The following is an 18,135-nucleotide window of genomic DNA, read 5'->3' on the forward strand; positions in this document are numbered from 1 at the left end:
CACTTGTTGGGGTTTTCTGCTTCTGCTACTGTAGTCAAGCTGCTTTGCGGTTTGAAACATTGCATGCTCAGAGATCCTCCTCTGCATACGTTGATCATCACGAGTGATCAATTTAGTTACTGTCAGTTTGAAACACTCTGGCCACTCTCCTCCAATCTCTGACATCAACAAGGCATTTTCTGTTTGTCAGTCTGAAATATTGAGATTGAGAGTCCATCTGGCACGAGCAACCATGCCATTTCATTTTCAAAGTCACTTAAATTACCTTTGTTCCCCATTTTGATGCCATTTATTTGGCTGATTAGATAATCGACTTAATGTACAGGTGAACATACTTACCTAACAAAGTGGCTAGTGAGTGTATGTGCAGTGATGAAATCTAAATTCTACCTTGGCCAGGCCTTTGATAGCCTGATTATTGATCGCTGTGACTGTTCTAATTACATATGGTCATGCTTGGGACCAAGAGGGTATACAGCATGAACTATTAAGAACAGTTGCATGAATGAAAGCTGCATGAAATTATATGCAGTGTCTTGCAAACAAGTTTGGAGACTTGCCCTAACATTTCTACTTAGCTGTTTTCAGGTAAACCATCCTTATTAGGGAGACCAAAATACCTATAATTCATATCTTTAATTATCACCTTTAATGTGAACGTGTCATGTTATAACTTCCATCTAAACTGTGCAGATTGGTTTCTAAGACACCTCAATGATCAATGTGAACTACCATTACCATATACAAACCATTTATAGAATATAAATAGTTACAACTATCAGATATTAGCTATAAGTTAACTGTTTTTTATATCGAGTCTCCTCAACAACAAAAAAAATCACAATAAAAAACATTCATATTTAACTGATGTGTCACTTAACTGGCCTTGTGATCACTTCTGTCTGTCAGGCAATTAATATATTGTTGTTAAAATATTTTCTCTTTCTTCTTACATATCATAAAAAGATAATGGGCTTCAAAGTGTGTTGCAAGAGACGACTGTTCATTTCTCACACCCTGCCAGCAGTTTTTTTTTTTTAACCATGACTGTTCTTTATTTGTATGGCTGACGATACTCTGATTTTGAGTTATTGGTAGATTTGTTAGAATATGTTCAAAATGTACAAAAACCCCAAGAGCTATTCATAATAAATATAATACATTTTTATATCTCTATAAATATTCAGTTATTCTGTGATATTTTATCTCTTTGTGAGCTGATGACACTGATTCTGTTTTATTATTAATTATTATTATTAGCTATTTTACAGATTAAGTAACATCCCTTAAGGATATCGTTCCACTGTGTGCATCTCCCGAAGTCTGCACTTGCCTATTAATATTGTTGTGACTTTTAGAAACTGTATATACAGTGGGGCAAAAAAGTATTTAGTCAGCCACCGATTGTGCAAGTTCCCCCACTTAAAATGATGACAGAGGTCAGTAATTTGCACCAGAGGTACACTTCAACTGTGAGAGACAGAATGTGAAAAAAAAATCCATGAATCCACATGGTAGGATTTGTAAAGAATTTATTCGTAAATCAGGGTGGAAAATAAGTATTTGGTCAATAACAAAAATACAACTCAATACTTTGTAACATAACCTTTGTTGGCAATAACAGAGGTCAAACGTTTACTATAGGTCTTTACCAGGTTTGCACACACAGTAGCTGGTATTTTGGCCCATTCCTCCATGCAGATCTTCTCGAGAGCAGTGATGTTTTGGGGCTGTCGCCGAGCAACACGGACTTTCAACTCCCGCCACAGATTTTCTATGGGGTTGAGGTCTGGAGACTGGCTAGGCCACTCCAGGACTTTCAAATGCTTCTTACGGAGCCACTCCTTTGTTGCCCGGGCGGTGTGTTTTGGATCATTGTCATGTTGGAAGACCCAGCCTCGTTTCATCTTCAAAGTTCTCACTGATGGAAGGAGGTTTTGGCTCAAAATCTCACGATACATGGCCCCATTCATTCTGTCCTTAACACGGATCAGTCGTCCTGTCCCCTTGGCAGAAAAACAGCCCCATAGCATGATGTTTCCACCCCCATGCTTCACAGTAGGTATGGTGTTCTTGGGATGCAACTCAGTATTCTTCTTCCTCCAAACACGACGAGTTGAGTTTATACCAAAAAGTTCTACTTTGGTTTCATCTGACCACATGACATTCTCCCAATCCTCTGCTGTATCATCCATGTGCTCTCTGGCAAACTTCAGACGGGCCTGGACATGCACTGGCTTCAGCAGCGGAACACGTCTGGCACTGCGGGATTTGATTCCCTGCCGTTGTAGTGTGTTACTGATGGTGACCTTTGTTACTTTGGTCCCAGCTCTCTGCAGGTCATTCACCAGGTCCCCCCGTGTGGTTCTGGGATCTTTGCTCACCGTTCTCATGATCATTTTGACCCCACGGGATGAGATCTTGCGTGGAGCCCCAGATCGAGGGAGATTATCAGTGGTCTTGTATGTCTTCCATTTTCTGATGATTGCTCCCACAGTTGATTTTTTCACACCAAGCTGCTTGCCTATTGTAGATTCACTCTTCCCAGTCTGGTGCAGGTCTACAATACTTTTCCTGGTGTCCTTCGAAAGCTCTTTGGTCTTGGCCATGGCGGAGTTTGGAGTCTGACTGTTTGAGGCTGTGGACAGGTGTCTTTTATACAGATGATGAGTTCAAACAGGTGCCATTCATACAGGTAACGAGTGGGGGACAGAAAAGCTTCTTACAGAAGATGTTACAGGTCTGTGAGAGCCAGAGATTTTCCTTGTTTGAGGTGACCAAATACTTATTTTCCACCCTAATTTACGAATAAATTCTTTACAAATCCTACCATGTGGATTCATGGATTTTTTTTTCACATTCTGTCTCTCACAGTTGAAGTGTACCTCTGGTGCAAATTACTGACCTCTGTCATCATTTTAAGTGGGGGAACTTGCACAATCGGTGGCTGACTAAATAGTTTTTTGCCCCACTGTAAAAGATGGAGATAGTACTGTGCCATCACCCATTGGTTTTTGGACCCTACAGTTTTAAGACTTTGTTTTATTGTAGCCAGAACTTACCCTTCTGAAACACTGGTTGGAGTGAGATCAGCAAGGTTCAATAGCAATACATTCATTGAAAATATGAGTTTAATGCAGAGGCACCCAAGTCTGCCAATTAGTGCGAAGTAACAATGTAGCAAAATGCAAGTGTTTCATTCAATAAAAGTGAAGCATAAACTTCTTGTACAGGCTTTACTACTCAGCAAGCCATTTTATTTTTTTTTAAGAAAGTTTCCATTAAAAATCCTCTAAAGGGTCCCATCACAATCATCACAGAGGTCCAGTTCAATGACCCATGGACCTACAGCTGTGTGTTAGCAACTTATCAATTAAAGGAGGTACACCCATAAATTTGAGTCCTAATTGTGTCTGTGCTACTATGCTATAAACAGACTTTTTTTCCCATGGGAGTCTGTGAGGGCTGACTTGAATAGGAAGGCAGCTTCAAGTGAAGACTCAAACAACTGCAGATTTTGGCGCTTTTCTGTTGGCCTCATCTTTTTGTGCCACAGGTTGCTATTTTGTCTTAAGTGAGGATGGGGATGAAATTCTGGGACTGTAATCTGTAAATCCACAAAGTGTTTGGTTTTCTAAATTTGTCAATCGTATGCAGTACTTTGGATGCTATGGCAACCATCCAGCTGTTTCAGCTTCCCTACTGATGTCATCCACACGTTTACATGGTTATGCCACTTGAGCCTTGAAAGACAAGACAAGCTTTTACACTTACAAATGTTACATTATCATTATTTTGCAACTCTACTGAGACTTTTCCTCCCCTTTTCATAAGCTTTTTCATTATGTATTGAGTCTGGAGTAGTAAGATTTCATTTGTTATATGGTTTAATATGAGTTGAAATGAGAAGTCCAAACACGCTGTCATGTTTTTATCTCTTTAACACAATTTCTAATTACTGTAAATGCGCTTCATGCTGATTCACTTTTCAAGTATTGTTTCATAGAGTTATATGACATTGTGAGAGTTCTCAGGTTATTTTCCCGGGCTATGTGTGGGTATCGATACTATCTTCTTCAGCTGAGGTGTGTAAATCTCCTGTCATCTGACTCACAGGTGGAACTATTAAGGGACTAATAGTGGGACTATTTCCTGTGTTTTGATTTCCTGTTTAGAGTGTTGCACAAATTTTAAATCCACAGTATTCCCTGATCAGGATAGTTTAAGGATTAAATGTAATCCCAGGAAGTTGATTCTCTTCACGCGGACGCAGCATTTTCAGTTGCAGAAACGTTTTGCCAAGTGACCTCTTCAGTCTCAGCTGACTGCAGGTTTTCCCAACCTGACCAACAGTATATTTGCAAAATGACTGAAACTAGCAGACTGACTAACAATGGGCCGTGAGCTCAGTGAAACTGAAACTGTCATGATGTCCAAAACATCATGACCACTGATCAATGGCCATGAGTGCCATTCACAGAGTTGGGGAATGGCTGTAGTTCCAGCATTGTAAGATGGTGAACTCAACTGAACTCTTTCAGGAATGGTTGTTCTCTTTTCATGTTTTAGCATCTTACAATGCTGCACACCCATTCCCTTCATGACATTTTGTATATTAATGATCATGAAACAGAACTCACAGCCCATTAGTAGGCAATGGTGTTCGTTTTGGTCATTATGCCAATATACTTTTTTTTATAAGGCTGGAGAAAGCTGCAGTCAGCTGCGACTGAAGAAGCCTCTTGGATGAGTGACGAAATGGTTTCGCCACTGAAACTGCGGCGTCCAGATGAGCAGAATCAATTTTCTGTGATTTCCTTACCTGGATGATTGAGTGTGAATCAAGACCTTGGCTGTAATATTGTGTCTTTAGTTTAGGCTATAACCTTCAAGCCCCTTCTCACACATGTACGATACCTGCGTATGCAAACACCTCACATGATCATGTAAAGTTATGCCAGGTACTTGTTTCAGTAAGCATAAGAGGTACCCAAGATATGTGTTTGATTAGTCTATGTTAATGTATGTCCCAGTTAGAGTACATAAATAACATGCTCCTCATATGAAGCAGCTCTCTTGCTCAAATCCTTGATCATCATGGCACAGACTCTTGGTCAGCATTTGCTTTCTTACAGCTAACAAGCAAAAGAAAAACACCCTTTTCTGGAAAATAAAAACAACTCCTTTTTTGGATTAGGCTCATCTAAAAAATGTGGAAAATACTCTTGTTGTTTTTTTTACAGCTGATTATTTTGATAAAAGAAGGGCAATTTGAGCCTTTGTTACCTTTGAGAACCATGATAAAACTATTAATTTGACAGTAATGTCTATTAAATTTAAGGTTGTTTGGTATAAAGTTGGCATATTTTTAAAAAGACGTGTGGCTCTGTGTAGACATTTATCCATGTAATAGTAAAGGACAAAAAGGCACAGTTTAGATCACCTCGCCTGCATGTCCTGTAGCCGCCTTTCCACCACCTTGTTCCACCCTTCTGTCTGGTTAGGGGAGCACTGAGCGACACTTTTACTGACAATGTATTTGACTTTGAATCTGAGGCTTTTATCTGTTGTCTAGCCTCACCTAACCAACACAGATCTGCTTTTTTTGTCAAGTGAGTCAAAAAAAATTGCTTGTCCAAATAGGTGGTCATGAAAAGTGATTCAGCAAAGTAGGAAGGAGGGAGGAACACACGCACTCAGACAAAAAACACACACACACACCAGTGCATGTCCGGACGTCAACAGCACTCTGAGGGTGTCTCTGTGGCTTCATAGACAGAGATGAATAAAGCATCACAGCATACAATCCATTTAATTCTCACACAGACGCACGCAAATGCACAAATATAAATAGACAAAATTTCACATCCGAGCCTTTCTTCCTCTAACCCATGCAAACACTTACGTCAGCGGGTTAAATTATTCCTTGAAATATTTCACTGATGCTGTCCCATCAATGGGCATACATGCACATGCACATGCACACATGCACATGTACAGACAGGAGCTATTAATGGTTTTCCTGTTTTGCAGCTGTTACTTTGAGGACTGAACTGTCGATGAGACAAAACAACTTTTAATAGAGTAACTTCACTTTACTTTTTAATTTAGTCAGTTCAAACTATAAAGTCAAACTATAGCTTAGTCTCATACCTCAACTTAATTTAAATAAATTTTTCTTTTCTCTTTTTTCTTTTTTCCAAAACAGGAGATGTTCACGAACAAGTTGAATCAGACGTGATAACAAACTGTTCCTCACTTTGTCTTCACAGTTAATGGATGACGGTAAACACACACACACACACACACACACACACACACACACACACACACACACATGTTTGCATATGTCAGGAATACACAATTTCACAAGTAAATTCTCACTCGTACTGATGCTTTTGTACAGTTACTGACTCACTCTCACACTCTCTCTTCTACTTGATCTCTCGTCATCATCCCTCTCACTGCACGCACACACACACACACACACACACACACACACACACACACACACACACACACACACATTTATTAATAAATCTGCTGAAGTACTATCTTGTTTATTTTTTCCCAACATGTAACGTAGTCTAAAACAGTAACAGTGAACAAGCGGACTTTTAACATTATCATTCATTCATGAACACAGGTATGCACAAATAACCATGTTTAAAAAAGAACTAAATATTATCATTTGCTTTTAATCATAAATAATTAAATATCTTATTTTAATTAAATCACACTGTCATATTATTTCAGTCAGTATTTATTTGGTTTTGTAACAAGGGGCGATGAAATTATTATTTAAATTATTTTTTTAGTGATTATCATATAAAAAATAAATAAATAAAATTTAACCGTGTTCTAACTACCAAATAACATTATTTTGGAATTTGTGGAAAAAGCAATTTAGGTCTGATGCAACTTAAAGAAGCAGCATGTGAGTGTGAAGAGAAACACTAATCAGAGAGTTTTACAATAATGCAGATGTTAAACCATTTTGTGAAAGTGGTGATCCCTTATAGCTTACAGCTTTGAAAAATTCAAAGATTTAATTTTTATGAAATTAAAAGTTAAATAAAAGTGTTTGAGGTAAGGATAAGAAAAAAGATTAAGCAGTGTGTGTGCGTGTGTGTGTGTGTATGTGTGTGTGTGTTTGTGGCTGAAGGTGGGGGTGGATCATTTTAAACCACATGTAGCCAAATAAATACGCTTTTTAAAATGTATGCTTGTATTTTCTCATAACTATAACTTCTCTTCTTACAAACAAGAAAGCACAGATGCAGACAAACATGGCAAAATATGTAGCTGCTGTTTTATTGTTTAATCTTTCTATTAATAACAACTCATCCAGAAACTACAGTCCTTTCATCAACTGTTTCAGATCCATTGTATTGTAATTCATGTGTTGTCTGATGTATTTAACATTTTGAATGTGAGTTTACTTATATACTGAGTCCACATGAGGCCTTTTCCTTCAGAGACTACAAAATTATATTTGCCTCAAAAAACACTATCAGTAGCTACAGCAACACACAGAATATTTCATTAAAACTCCCTCACTGACACTTGCAACAAAAATTAGAGGCTCCTGACTGAGTTTTCTTCTGGGTACATTTTATCTCAAAACTTAAAGGACTAATGCATAAAAACAACATATGACTTTTTCTTATAGTTATAATGGTTCTAAAAAATATTTGGGAAGAGAAAAAAAAACAGAACTAGAAATTGCTGCAATTTTTTAACATTTAAGACATTTTGAACTTTGCCTTTTCATGGGTTTTACCACGTGTGCACCACGTATCAAAATGTATAATTAGTCAAGGTAAACCTAGAAGAAAATATAGAACTTTAAGGTGAATTTATTAGCAGCAAATCTTAATCTTTGATTTTAAGTTTTGTTTGGGCAGGATAATTTCTGCTCTTGTAGCAGGTTATGTCCTCCATTACTGTAAATGTTGTTTTGTGGGACACATTATTTTTTCAGTAGTAGGCCCAAGAGCAGACAACAGAGACAGTTAATATACATTCAAGATTTATTGGAAATTCACTTACCTGCCACCGCACAGATGTAACCAGCATTATTTGTTCTGGAGGTATAAGTTCAGCTGGAACAATGTGAAAGATTTTAAAAGCCATTAGTGTCATATCAGGAAACAAAGGCCACAGGCCTTAGCCAAACAAATTTAGGATCAATTCTTGTAAAATTTTTATAAATAATATGTCTGAACGACATAAAAATATTATTCTCTGAAACATTCAATTTGAAATAATTCACAGTCTAACTTTAAATGAGGCCTCGACTAAAGTTCAATCAAAGCCTAAAAATTATGTGCATTGAAATCCTATGGAGCTAAAGAATGAGGCACCACGAGGCTCACTGATCGCTACCTCTCAAAATGTTCCTGTCTTGAGCCTCTTGAGGAACGTGTTAACATATAAGAGGTACAGGTTAATGTTACTAGAAGCAGCAAAGTAAATATATGGGAAAAATAATTTTGAGAAAAGTATTGTTTTAAGGAGGACTTGACCTTTTCACTCAGATAATAACACAAGACCTTACTGCAATACAATGATTTCAGTATATTTAAATGTTTTCTTTATTCTAAACATTTAGAGTTAATACAGATTGGTTTGTGTTTTATGTAGAAGACTGTAATTGCAATCTAGAAGAAGACTCACCGTTAGACTGAAGGAATTTAGAGGATTTAGAGAAAAGGGTAACTGTGCACACACTGTGGGGTGAATATTGAGACATACACCTAGACTGACTATGAAATGTAACATCTTCAAGGTCACTTGTGTAAAGTCGCAGTTAAAACCAAAAATATATTTTTCAGTTTTACAATAGTTTTATTGAAATTACTTACATTTTTAATAAACTTTGAGAATGACCGATTGCATAGTGGCAAATACATATACAGGCACACACACACACAAAAACACACACACATAAATCAGTTTATAAATTTTGTTAATAAATTTATTTAGTAAACACAAGTAGTAACTAGTAACAGAAATGAAGGTTTAGATAAGCAGTTCATGAAGGTTCTCACTAAATTTAGACTCACCCACTGAGGGGAAAATTGCATTATTCAATTACTGCGTGTATCTAAACGGTAGACAGAAAAGTGGTCAACAGGAGACCAAATAAGAGTAGTTATAGCAGCAAATTATATGTGAACCTAACTCCAGCTTCCTGCGTACACTTTACAGATTTGCCCATTAAAGACAGCCGTTTTTACAGGAAAATCTGAAAAACAAACTGGTTTTTTTTCCTTTTTTGCTCTGAAACAGCATGCTATTTGAAGTTTATGCAGTCACCTTTGAAAGAGTTTTATAACCACAGAGGTCAACAAGGATTCTCGGTTCAAAACCAGCAGTAAACATTAAAACATGGTTGTGTTGTCCACAGGGAAGAGTAAAACTTAAATCTACACGATGTAGTTCTTCTCACAGCCAGGTATGCATACACTCATTACAGCTTGAAAGAGAAAGAAATACAAAAATATTGTCACATTTTACACCAAGCTTTTTTGATTAAATGATTTTTTGCACAGAATGTTACAATTACCTCACTAATAGACATTTATTTGTGTATAAAAACAACATAATTTTGATTGAAAATCATTAAAAAAAAAAGCTTGAGCTGATAAACTGCATCACAGTTTCACTAAGCCTAGAGCAAACAAGCAGTGAGTCAGCATAGGAAATAATGGTGTAAGTAATATAAATTAAAATATATTTTTTAAAAAACCCAACTCTTTTCAACTTATCGGATCTTTATAACATATGAGGATCATAGTACGAGCAGTGTGACTTGAATTGTCCAGACATGTACAGTATTCTTAATCTGCTGTCTTAATTTGCCATTAGGATGTGAGTCAGACAATATCAGGAAGATTTAAGGTCTTACTTCAGGAAAAAGGGGCTGGGAATTTGATCTTCAAGATCATCATTACTCCTTTTAGTCATTTTAGCTAAAATGCATAACTAAAATCAGTATAATTTTATTTAGTCTAAGTTGTAAGGAAGTTAATGGATCAAATCTATTTTTTTTTTTCACAGTTTGCTCTCATACCTATACTGTTGATGGTCTGCAATAGCAATTTAACATATATTTGGAATTTGATTCTTGGATGGGTCTAAGGTGCACACAAGCAAAGAAGAAATCAACAGTGTCACCAAAAACTCATTAAAATCTTTACAGGTTCCTACAAAAGTTCAGCTTACAGATCATAGCAATGAGACAAGAACATAAAAAGCACTGCACGTACTTCTACACTATGAAAGAAAATGCAGAAATGATTCTGTAAGTATACAGATGATCTTTTCTCAGCCTGAGATGACTCAGACAAAACTAAATAACTTTTTTCTTTCTCTCTGTAACAAGCCTGTACAATCTTAAACTGTGTCCACATACTATGTGCGGATGCCTCTGATCTGGAGCTGCCTGTTTTTTGTTTGTTTTTCTTATTGTTCTTTTAAGAGGAAGCTACTTGTGGATGTTGTGGGCACATATTTCCTTTGATTTTACTCACGAGTGCATATTGTGTTAAACTGTACAAAGTGTCCAAAATGTGCTTCTTGGGTATTCGTCACATTGTCAGGACACTTTAATTGATAAAGAGTCAAAATGGCGCATTTAAAATAGCGCAAACATCTTGGTGGCCATGTTTACTATTTCCTCTAGTTTAAGATAAAAATCTATTAGTAAAACATATAATTTCTTTTAGTTGGTTAACAACAGTGCTGACCCTAATCCAACAGTCCACACTGGCTGCTATATTGTTTATGGGATGTGTTAGAAATTAAACTTTATACTTTAAATTTGAAGCTCGGACAGGATTAAGATGAAAGCAGACAAGAAGGAAAACGACAATGGGACAAAGTTATACTTGCAAAGCCTAAAAATGTTTTGAGATTCTAATAAAAAGTTCATGTCACAGATCAAAACAAGAGAAAATGTATATGCTGGACAATGTATTTTTTAAAATAAACGAGTACAAATGCATACAGTTGAGTACAAATAATCTTACAAATAATTTTACTTAGAAAAGGCAATTTTCCTTCACTTCTATAGCTTCGTCACTTTGGTGGAAAGTACAATTATGTTCACTTGCTCCGCTTTTCCTGTTATTTTCATTTCAAGAGGTCAGAGCTAAGCTTGTAAACTAACGAGTTTTAATGGACTCTTGTGTGCTTAGAGACTTCTGAGTGGTTTTGTCTGCTTACTTGGAAAAAGAGTTCTTTGCTTTTATTGACAGGTAACATTCAGTCGTTCAGTGAACTTGTAAACAAACTTCTTCTCATCACACTATCAGGAAACTCTTTAATTTGTCGAAAGTCAAAAAATTAAATATAAAATAAAATATAACATTTATAGATAAACTGGAACAACTATGATTGCCTTTAATTGGAAGTAAATTTTAGAAAATTAATTGATCAAATTCCCAGTCTTCCCAAGCACGTTTGCTCCACTATGCTCTCTCCACAGGACAGAGCAGATGTCCATTTACACTAAACGTCCACTCATGTGGCTTGTCGTAATGTAAATAGTATAGAAACAGTAATTTTAGGGTCACCAGATGTGTAGTTACCAAAGCTTTATACCTGTAGACCTTCTCACAGGTATGAACACTGAGTTGCTGGGACACAAAAGCTAATTTACACATTATAATGATGATACAGGAACAAGAGAATTTGAAGATACTTGCACAATGAATTTATTTAAACAAAAGAGTACAAAAAATGTAAAATACAAAAACTGATTCTTAAAAAGAATCTTCTCAGGCTGACCTGATTCAAAGAATACAAGGGTACGTTTTAAAAAGTGTATTTACTTTGGCTACGTGTGGTTTAAAATGATCCTCCAGCCACACACACACACGCACAAACGCACACACACGAAATGCTGCCTTTCCATTTTCCATTTATCACTCATAAAATCTCAAACGTCATATGTGGAAATGTCCCTGCCCTGCAGCTGCTCTCTGTTTGTTCTTGTTCTTGTTGTTTTTCTTTTCTTTTCTTGTTTTTCATACGTTTCCTTCCTTTGGATGTTTTTAGCACTACTTTACTTCGTAAACAAGGTAATTTACTCAGGGCATAAATGTGAGTTCTTATGTACTGAGGGTTTGACACTGGTTGCCTCAAGCCCACCTGATTATGGTGAGTTATGAACTTTTTTGAGTGTCAAAAAGAAAAAAGATTTTTCAAATAACTTAAATATTCTGTCTGTCAAACTAAGACATATATTTATTTTTCTGTCTAATTTAGCTTCTACATTTCCTTAATTCAGTTTAATGTAGAGCTTGGACAGGAGAGAGAAAACCAAAAAAATAAAACTGAGTAACCAACCTTTTTTGTGTTTAGAACCATTGGTTTTAGTTTCATGTAGTCATTCAGTGTAGTTATTGGTTGTAGTCTGAACACAGCAGCAGTGATAAACAGGGTGCATGAATGATGACGTATATACATTCTTTTAGCTCATTTATTTTTCTTGTGTAAATGCAGTTTTTCCTGTTTTGATGATGATGTTTTGATGCATTTAGTCTTTTTTGTACTGTCTCCCTGACATGAAAATTCAAGTACAGTGTAGCTCTAGAAAAATAAACAGGATCAGCTGATCATCACAGATCACCCAAGAGCCTCCCTACAAGGTTTTAGGATACTAATGTGCAGGTTTAATTTTATGACTAACCTGGTTAGATTCTTCCAGCCATACCCCCTCCATACTTTGAACTAAATGATCCAGAAAGATGTGCTCTAAGTTGTGATACTAAACAGTGCATAAACAGGGGGAAAAACTGGACAGGAGATTAAAATAAGAAGGATTCAGGGTTTGTGTTTCCTTGACTAAAAGCTGTGTTACACAGATACACTGATTACAATTAAAGAAAACCACTAAAAAAAGCATGTTAAAAGCAGTATAATACAACTGTCAGCTCAATTTATGACACATGAAAAAAAGAGTAAAAAAAAAAACAGAAACTAAGCTTTGACTGTGTTTCAACAAATCTAGTCACAAAGAATGTGATAAATTATACTGGAAACAACTGAATTAAAAGATTAAGACATGCGGCTAAATACTTTGACCATATAGTGTACATGACATTGTCAGGATACTTATTTAAGAAAAAAGCATAGAATTGAAATAGTCCTCTCGTTTACTACTTTCATTAATTCTAGATTTTAAAAAAATGCAATAAAAAAAACAAATTAGATTCAAATTATTTAGAGATCACTTTTGGAAAACCATCACATCAAATCCACTGTCTTTTCCCAGTATGCCACTCCACTACAGTCTTTCCACAGGATCAGAGCAGTGCTAAACTCATATGTGTCTTACTTAGTGGTGTGCATCAGTAATTCAACATTATAATTTAAATTTGCAGCGTGTAACCAAACTGACAAATTGCAAAGCCTGTGCTTTATTATTTTAGATTTTAACATAACTTATTAAAACAAACGAATAAACATAAATACAAACAATCTTCAAAGTAATTTTTCTTCACTTGCATGTGTACTTCACCTTTGCATAAATTCTAATTGTGTGACTGTCTTCAAGTGCTCATCTTGTCTTATTATTTTCATTTTTCAAGAGACTGAAGCTAAATTTGCAAACTAAAGAGTTTTTATGGAGTCTTGTGTACTTAGAGACTTCTGAATGGTTATGTGCAGATTTTTGTCTTTGCTTTTCCCAACAGATGACATTCAATGAACTTGTAAACAAAGCTCCTCAGCTGTTGGGCACTCAAATGTATAAATAAAAGAAATCTAATTACATTTAGGCAAAACTGGAATGTGGAAAATGAACAGATTAAATCCACTGTCTTTTCCCAGCATATTCACTACACTAGTTTTTCCACAGCACTAAACAGTATTGCATTCAATCCAGCAGTCCAGACTTACAGCTTGTTTACTGTTGATTGTTTATGGTATCTTTTTAACTTTAAAGTTAAAAAGAGTACGATGCAAGCAGGTAAAGAAGAAAACAAAAGTTTAAACAAACTTTGAAAGCAAACCTGCTTAAAGGTTCATCTCACATATGATAATGTTTAGATAAAAACGGAGAAAAAATTCAGTTAATTTATTAAATAGAAATGAATACAAAGAATCTTAGAGATAATTCTGTTCTCAGAAGCTCCGATTTTCCTTCACTTCCACATCCTTTTCCCTTATGTGAAAAGTGTAATTGTGGGGAACTCTTCAGCTGCTCCGCTTGTCCTGTTATTTGCTTTTCTAATAAGGCTGGAGCTAAATTTGTAAGCTAAAGAGTTTTAATGGATCCTTCTGTACCTGAATGCGTCTCAATGGTTTTGTTTGCTTTCTTGGAAATTGTTTTCTTTGCTTTTATCTATAGGTAACATTAAGTCACTCAGCAAACTTGTAAACAGAGCTCTTCTCTTTTTGGACACTCATCACACACGAGTACAATTAAAACAATGCACGCATCATCACGTGTGCGACCTCCAGTAGTTTAAGATCTAATTTATACATAAAATAAAACAAATGCGATTATGTTTAGCTGTAGCTGGAGTAAAATGTAAGCAGACAAAGACAACATGCATTTTTACATGTATTCTGCTTACAGGGAGGGCCTCAGCTTTCCATCTATCACTATCACATGATTTCAGATTGAATAAAAATGAATGTCCTTGGTCTGCAGCTGCTCTTTGCTCTCTCTTTATCCTGGTTCTTGTTTTTAGAGGTGGCACCAAAACTGTTGAGCAAATGTTTTTAATTGGTTTTGAACAGCAAAGTTTTTGAATGTTGGACCTGTTATTGTGCAGATATGGACAGATGTGTTCTGTGCTGTTAATGACAGGTCAACCTTTGCTCAACATTCAGTGCTGATCAAATGTTTTGCTACTGCACGTACATCACATTGTCATGACATACTTTAGTTTGTTGAGTCAAAAGGTTTTTCATCTGTCTCACAGCTCCATAGAGCTGATGAATCCCATTTTTAGGCAATAATATTTTCATAATTTTCATAATTTCCTCTTTTTTATATATATTTTAGATGCTATGAAAAGTCACAAATACTCACACTACCTTTACTAAAAGGGGCATTTTGCTATTTTATATGTGAATTCACAACATACTGACTGTTTGACATAACTCATCTGATTGTAGGAAAACTGTTGAACCTAATAACGAATACAGGATTTTTAAACAACTTTATATTTTGTCTCTAACATAGTTAAGTGTCTCTAACTCTCATTAATTGCTGGCTTGGGTATAAGTCAGAAAAAAATAAACAAAACAACAGCAGCTATCCAAACTTAGGAAAAGCAAACCCTCTTGTGTCCTAATCATCTTGATAGGACATGGTCACTGTAGGGCCTCCTGTACTGTTTCAGCATCATTAGTCATTTGCGTTCATGAATAACCTGTTTAGATCATTTTATACTGCTGTGATTTAAGATTTTTACACTTCACTGTGCAAATTTCATGCTGTTTTAATCTAAAACTTCAGTCCTATGCTTACTTACCTACTTCGGAATACCGAGTTTCATCATGTCTCCTTTATGGATTAACTGAAGGCTGACATGATGATTTGAGTTACACCATTCAAAGCCATGTTGAGGAAAATTTGTAAATCTTTTTTTATACAATAGCACCTTTTTTTACCTGCTATGGTACATACTTCAGTATTTTTCTTTGTCAATTTTTAAAAATGTTTTCAGTTTCTTACTTAACTATGAAACCATATGCAACACAGCTTAATACTTTTTCTTCGTTGTGTATATTTTCCTAACTGTGATTCTCTGTCGAGGCTTATGCATTCTACACATGTAGCTAAATCCATAACTGTTTTAATGGATGAGTATGTTGATATTTTATTATTTTATTTTGGGGTTTTTTTCTCTCTCTCTCTCTCACACACTCACACACACACACACACACACACATACACACAAAAAAAAGAACGTAGATATCAACTTTAAAGTAATTTCATGCAGCTAGTCATTGGTTGGCTATAGCTTAGCATGCAGACTTATTCATCCACTATCTGGAAGGTTGATGGTTCAATCCCCTGCTCAGTCTACAAGATGCTGGTCCCCAGAAAACTGCACATTGATATATCTTCAGTGTGTATGACAGAAAAATATGAAATAAGTTCTATGGGAGTGCTGTTTGTAGTTTATAAAGTTTTTGGGGGGGTAGATTAAAGGTCTAGAAAGGACATTGCAAGAAATTGTAATCAACTTTCCATTTCCACACTACCATGGGATTAAGAACCACACAATATTTATTTGGTTTTACAAAAGAGGTAAGAGTTACTTCAGCTGTACCCTGTGTTGGCTCTTTCAAGCAAGTTAATTTAATACTGGTGCCTGACTGTGGGACTGTTAACAATCACCAGGAGTGCAGAAACTTTTCTGCCATGAATACAAAGATTCAGTGCTTAATGTGCTGAGATCAAACAGGGAGGAGTGTTATTTCCTTTAAGATCTTATATGCTCTTACTTGTTTGTGGAGATTTTTATGATTTAAAGGATTAGAAACAAAGGAACAGATGTACGTCAGTGTTGCGGCTTCAAACTTCAAGTCAAATTGTAATACCTGATTTTCTACAGGAAGCTTGTCTCAGTGTGGATGGAGAAAGAAACACCATAATTTCACACCTCATTCAGCTAAAAGGTTGTTTTAAATGTTCTGTGAGTCCCTTGTTTGATTTTATCCTTTTTAATCTGCCTACTGAAAACAATTTCTTGTTTTCTGAATTCAGTCACATCACATGTGATACTGTAAGATTAACAACGACTATTAAATTAAAAACAGAAACAGAGCAGAAACTCTAATGTCATAGAGACAAAATTAGAGTCCTTGCTTTTTTATTTGACCTCTATTGAGACCCGATGCTCGGCAGCCATTTTGCTGCAAACACTCTATGGCTTGGTAGTCAGGCATATGAGAGCTTAGAGGATAAAAACCTCCTCTTGTGTCATTATTGTGGTTGTTTTCCAAATCTCCATGTATCTTGTTTCCATATCTAGATGTAAGAGGGTTTTTTTTTCCCTAGCAAAATTGGCTATAAAAGCCTGTCATAAGCAGTGTAGCCTCCTCTAGTCTGACAGAAAATGGCTGACTGTACAGCTGAAAGCACAGAGCTTCTGAGAAGCAGAGCAGTACTCCTGCATCTCTGCTTTTATGGCAAGGATGTTCCAAAAAAGGTTGACATCAAACACTCAGAAATTAGAAATGATGGCATTTTAGATAACAGATGTTATGAAAGAGGAAAATTTGTGGTCATCTTTTTGAAAAGTACTACAGTTATATTAATATTGGTTTTACATTACAATACACAGAACATCAAGCAACATGCACACGCAGTGAGTGTGTGTCTGTCATAAAAGAGACAATAAAACTATAAGGATCTATACGCACAGACGCGCACACACTCACACACATCCTTGAAGGTTCACACTGAGACCTTAAAAATTAAATGGAGACGCTCAGTTTAAAGAAAATATTAATTGTAGTAAACGTAAAAAAAACAAAACAAAAAAACCCCATTATCAGTCTTAATCCACAGATACAAGCTAGGATTATATTTTATTATTATTATTTTGCTGTTCTAGGTTTCAGAAAAAACATGAATAAAATGTATATATATGCATACATATATCAAAAACAAGAAAAAACATAAAAGATCTGTATATAGTTGATATATGATACTATAAAATCTTCAGATGCACAAAACCATACTGAGTTTTGTGTGATGGGGTTCAACTACAACGTGTACACATGCAAACAGAAGCAATGTCAGCAGGTGAGAGGTGTACAATCGTCAGTTTGGAGTAAAAAACTAAAGCGATATCCACGTGATGTGCTTTAAATATTTGTAGTGATCACTGGCTATGGTTTGTGAATTACACAGCGCTTATTATAATTCATCACTGTTGTGTGTGTGCATCTGTATTTCCTTGCTGAAACTAATAAAAATCATCACATAGACTGACTGTGCATGTCAGTTGGTGTGTGTCTGCTCCCTGCAATTGTATTCATCTGCTACTACATGACTATTTTGTGTAACTCACATACTATATAAAGTTACTGTCACATTTACTCAATACTTAATGTTTGTGTGTGTGTGTGTGTGTGTGTGTGTGTGTGTGTGTGTGT

At 35.8% G+C, this 18,135-nt stretch overlaps 1 long non-coding RNA gene across 1 annotated transcript in view; it reads left to right on the forward strand.

Moving 5' to 3' along the window:
* Nucleotides 1-18,135, forward strand: part of LOC102290731 — a 54,573-nt gene that overhangs the window by 33,038 nt on the left and 3,400 nt on the right. The window contains exons 6-7 of the long non-coding RNA XR_316368.3: nucleotides 6,034-6,084; nucleotides 6,209-6,285. This is a non-coding gene — a long non-coding RNA (uncharacterized LOC102290731). The remainder of the gene's footprint in view (nucleotides 1-6,033; nucleotides 6,085-6,208; nucleotides 6,286-18,135) is intronic.

This window comes from Haplochromis burtoni, unplaced genomic scaffold, assembly GCF_018398535.1.
Source record: "Haplochromis burtoni strain Fernald_Lab_line unplaced genomic scaffold, NCSU_Asbu1 Contig_145, whole genome shotgun sequence".
Classification (NCBI taxonomy): Eukaryota; Metazoa; Chordata; class Actinopteri; order Cichliformes; family Cichlidae; genus Haplochromis; species Haplochromis burtoni.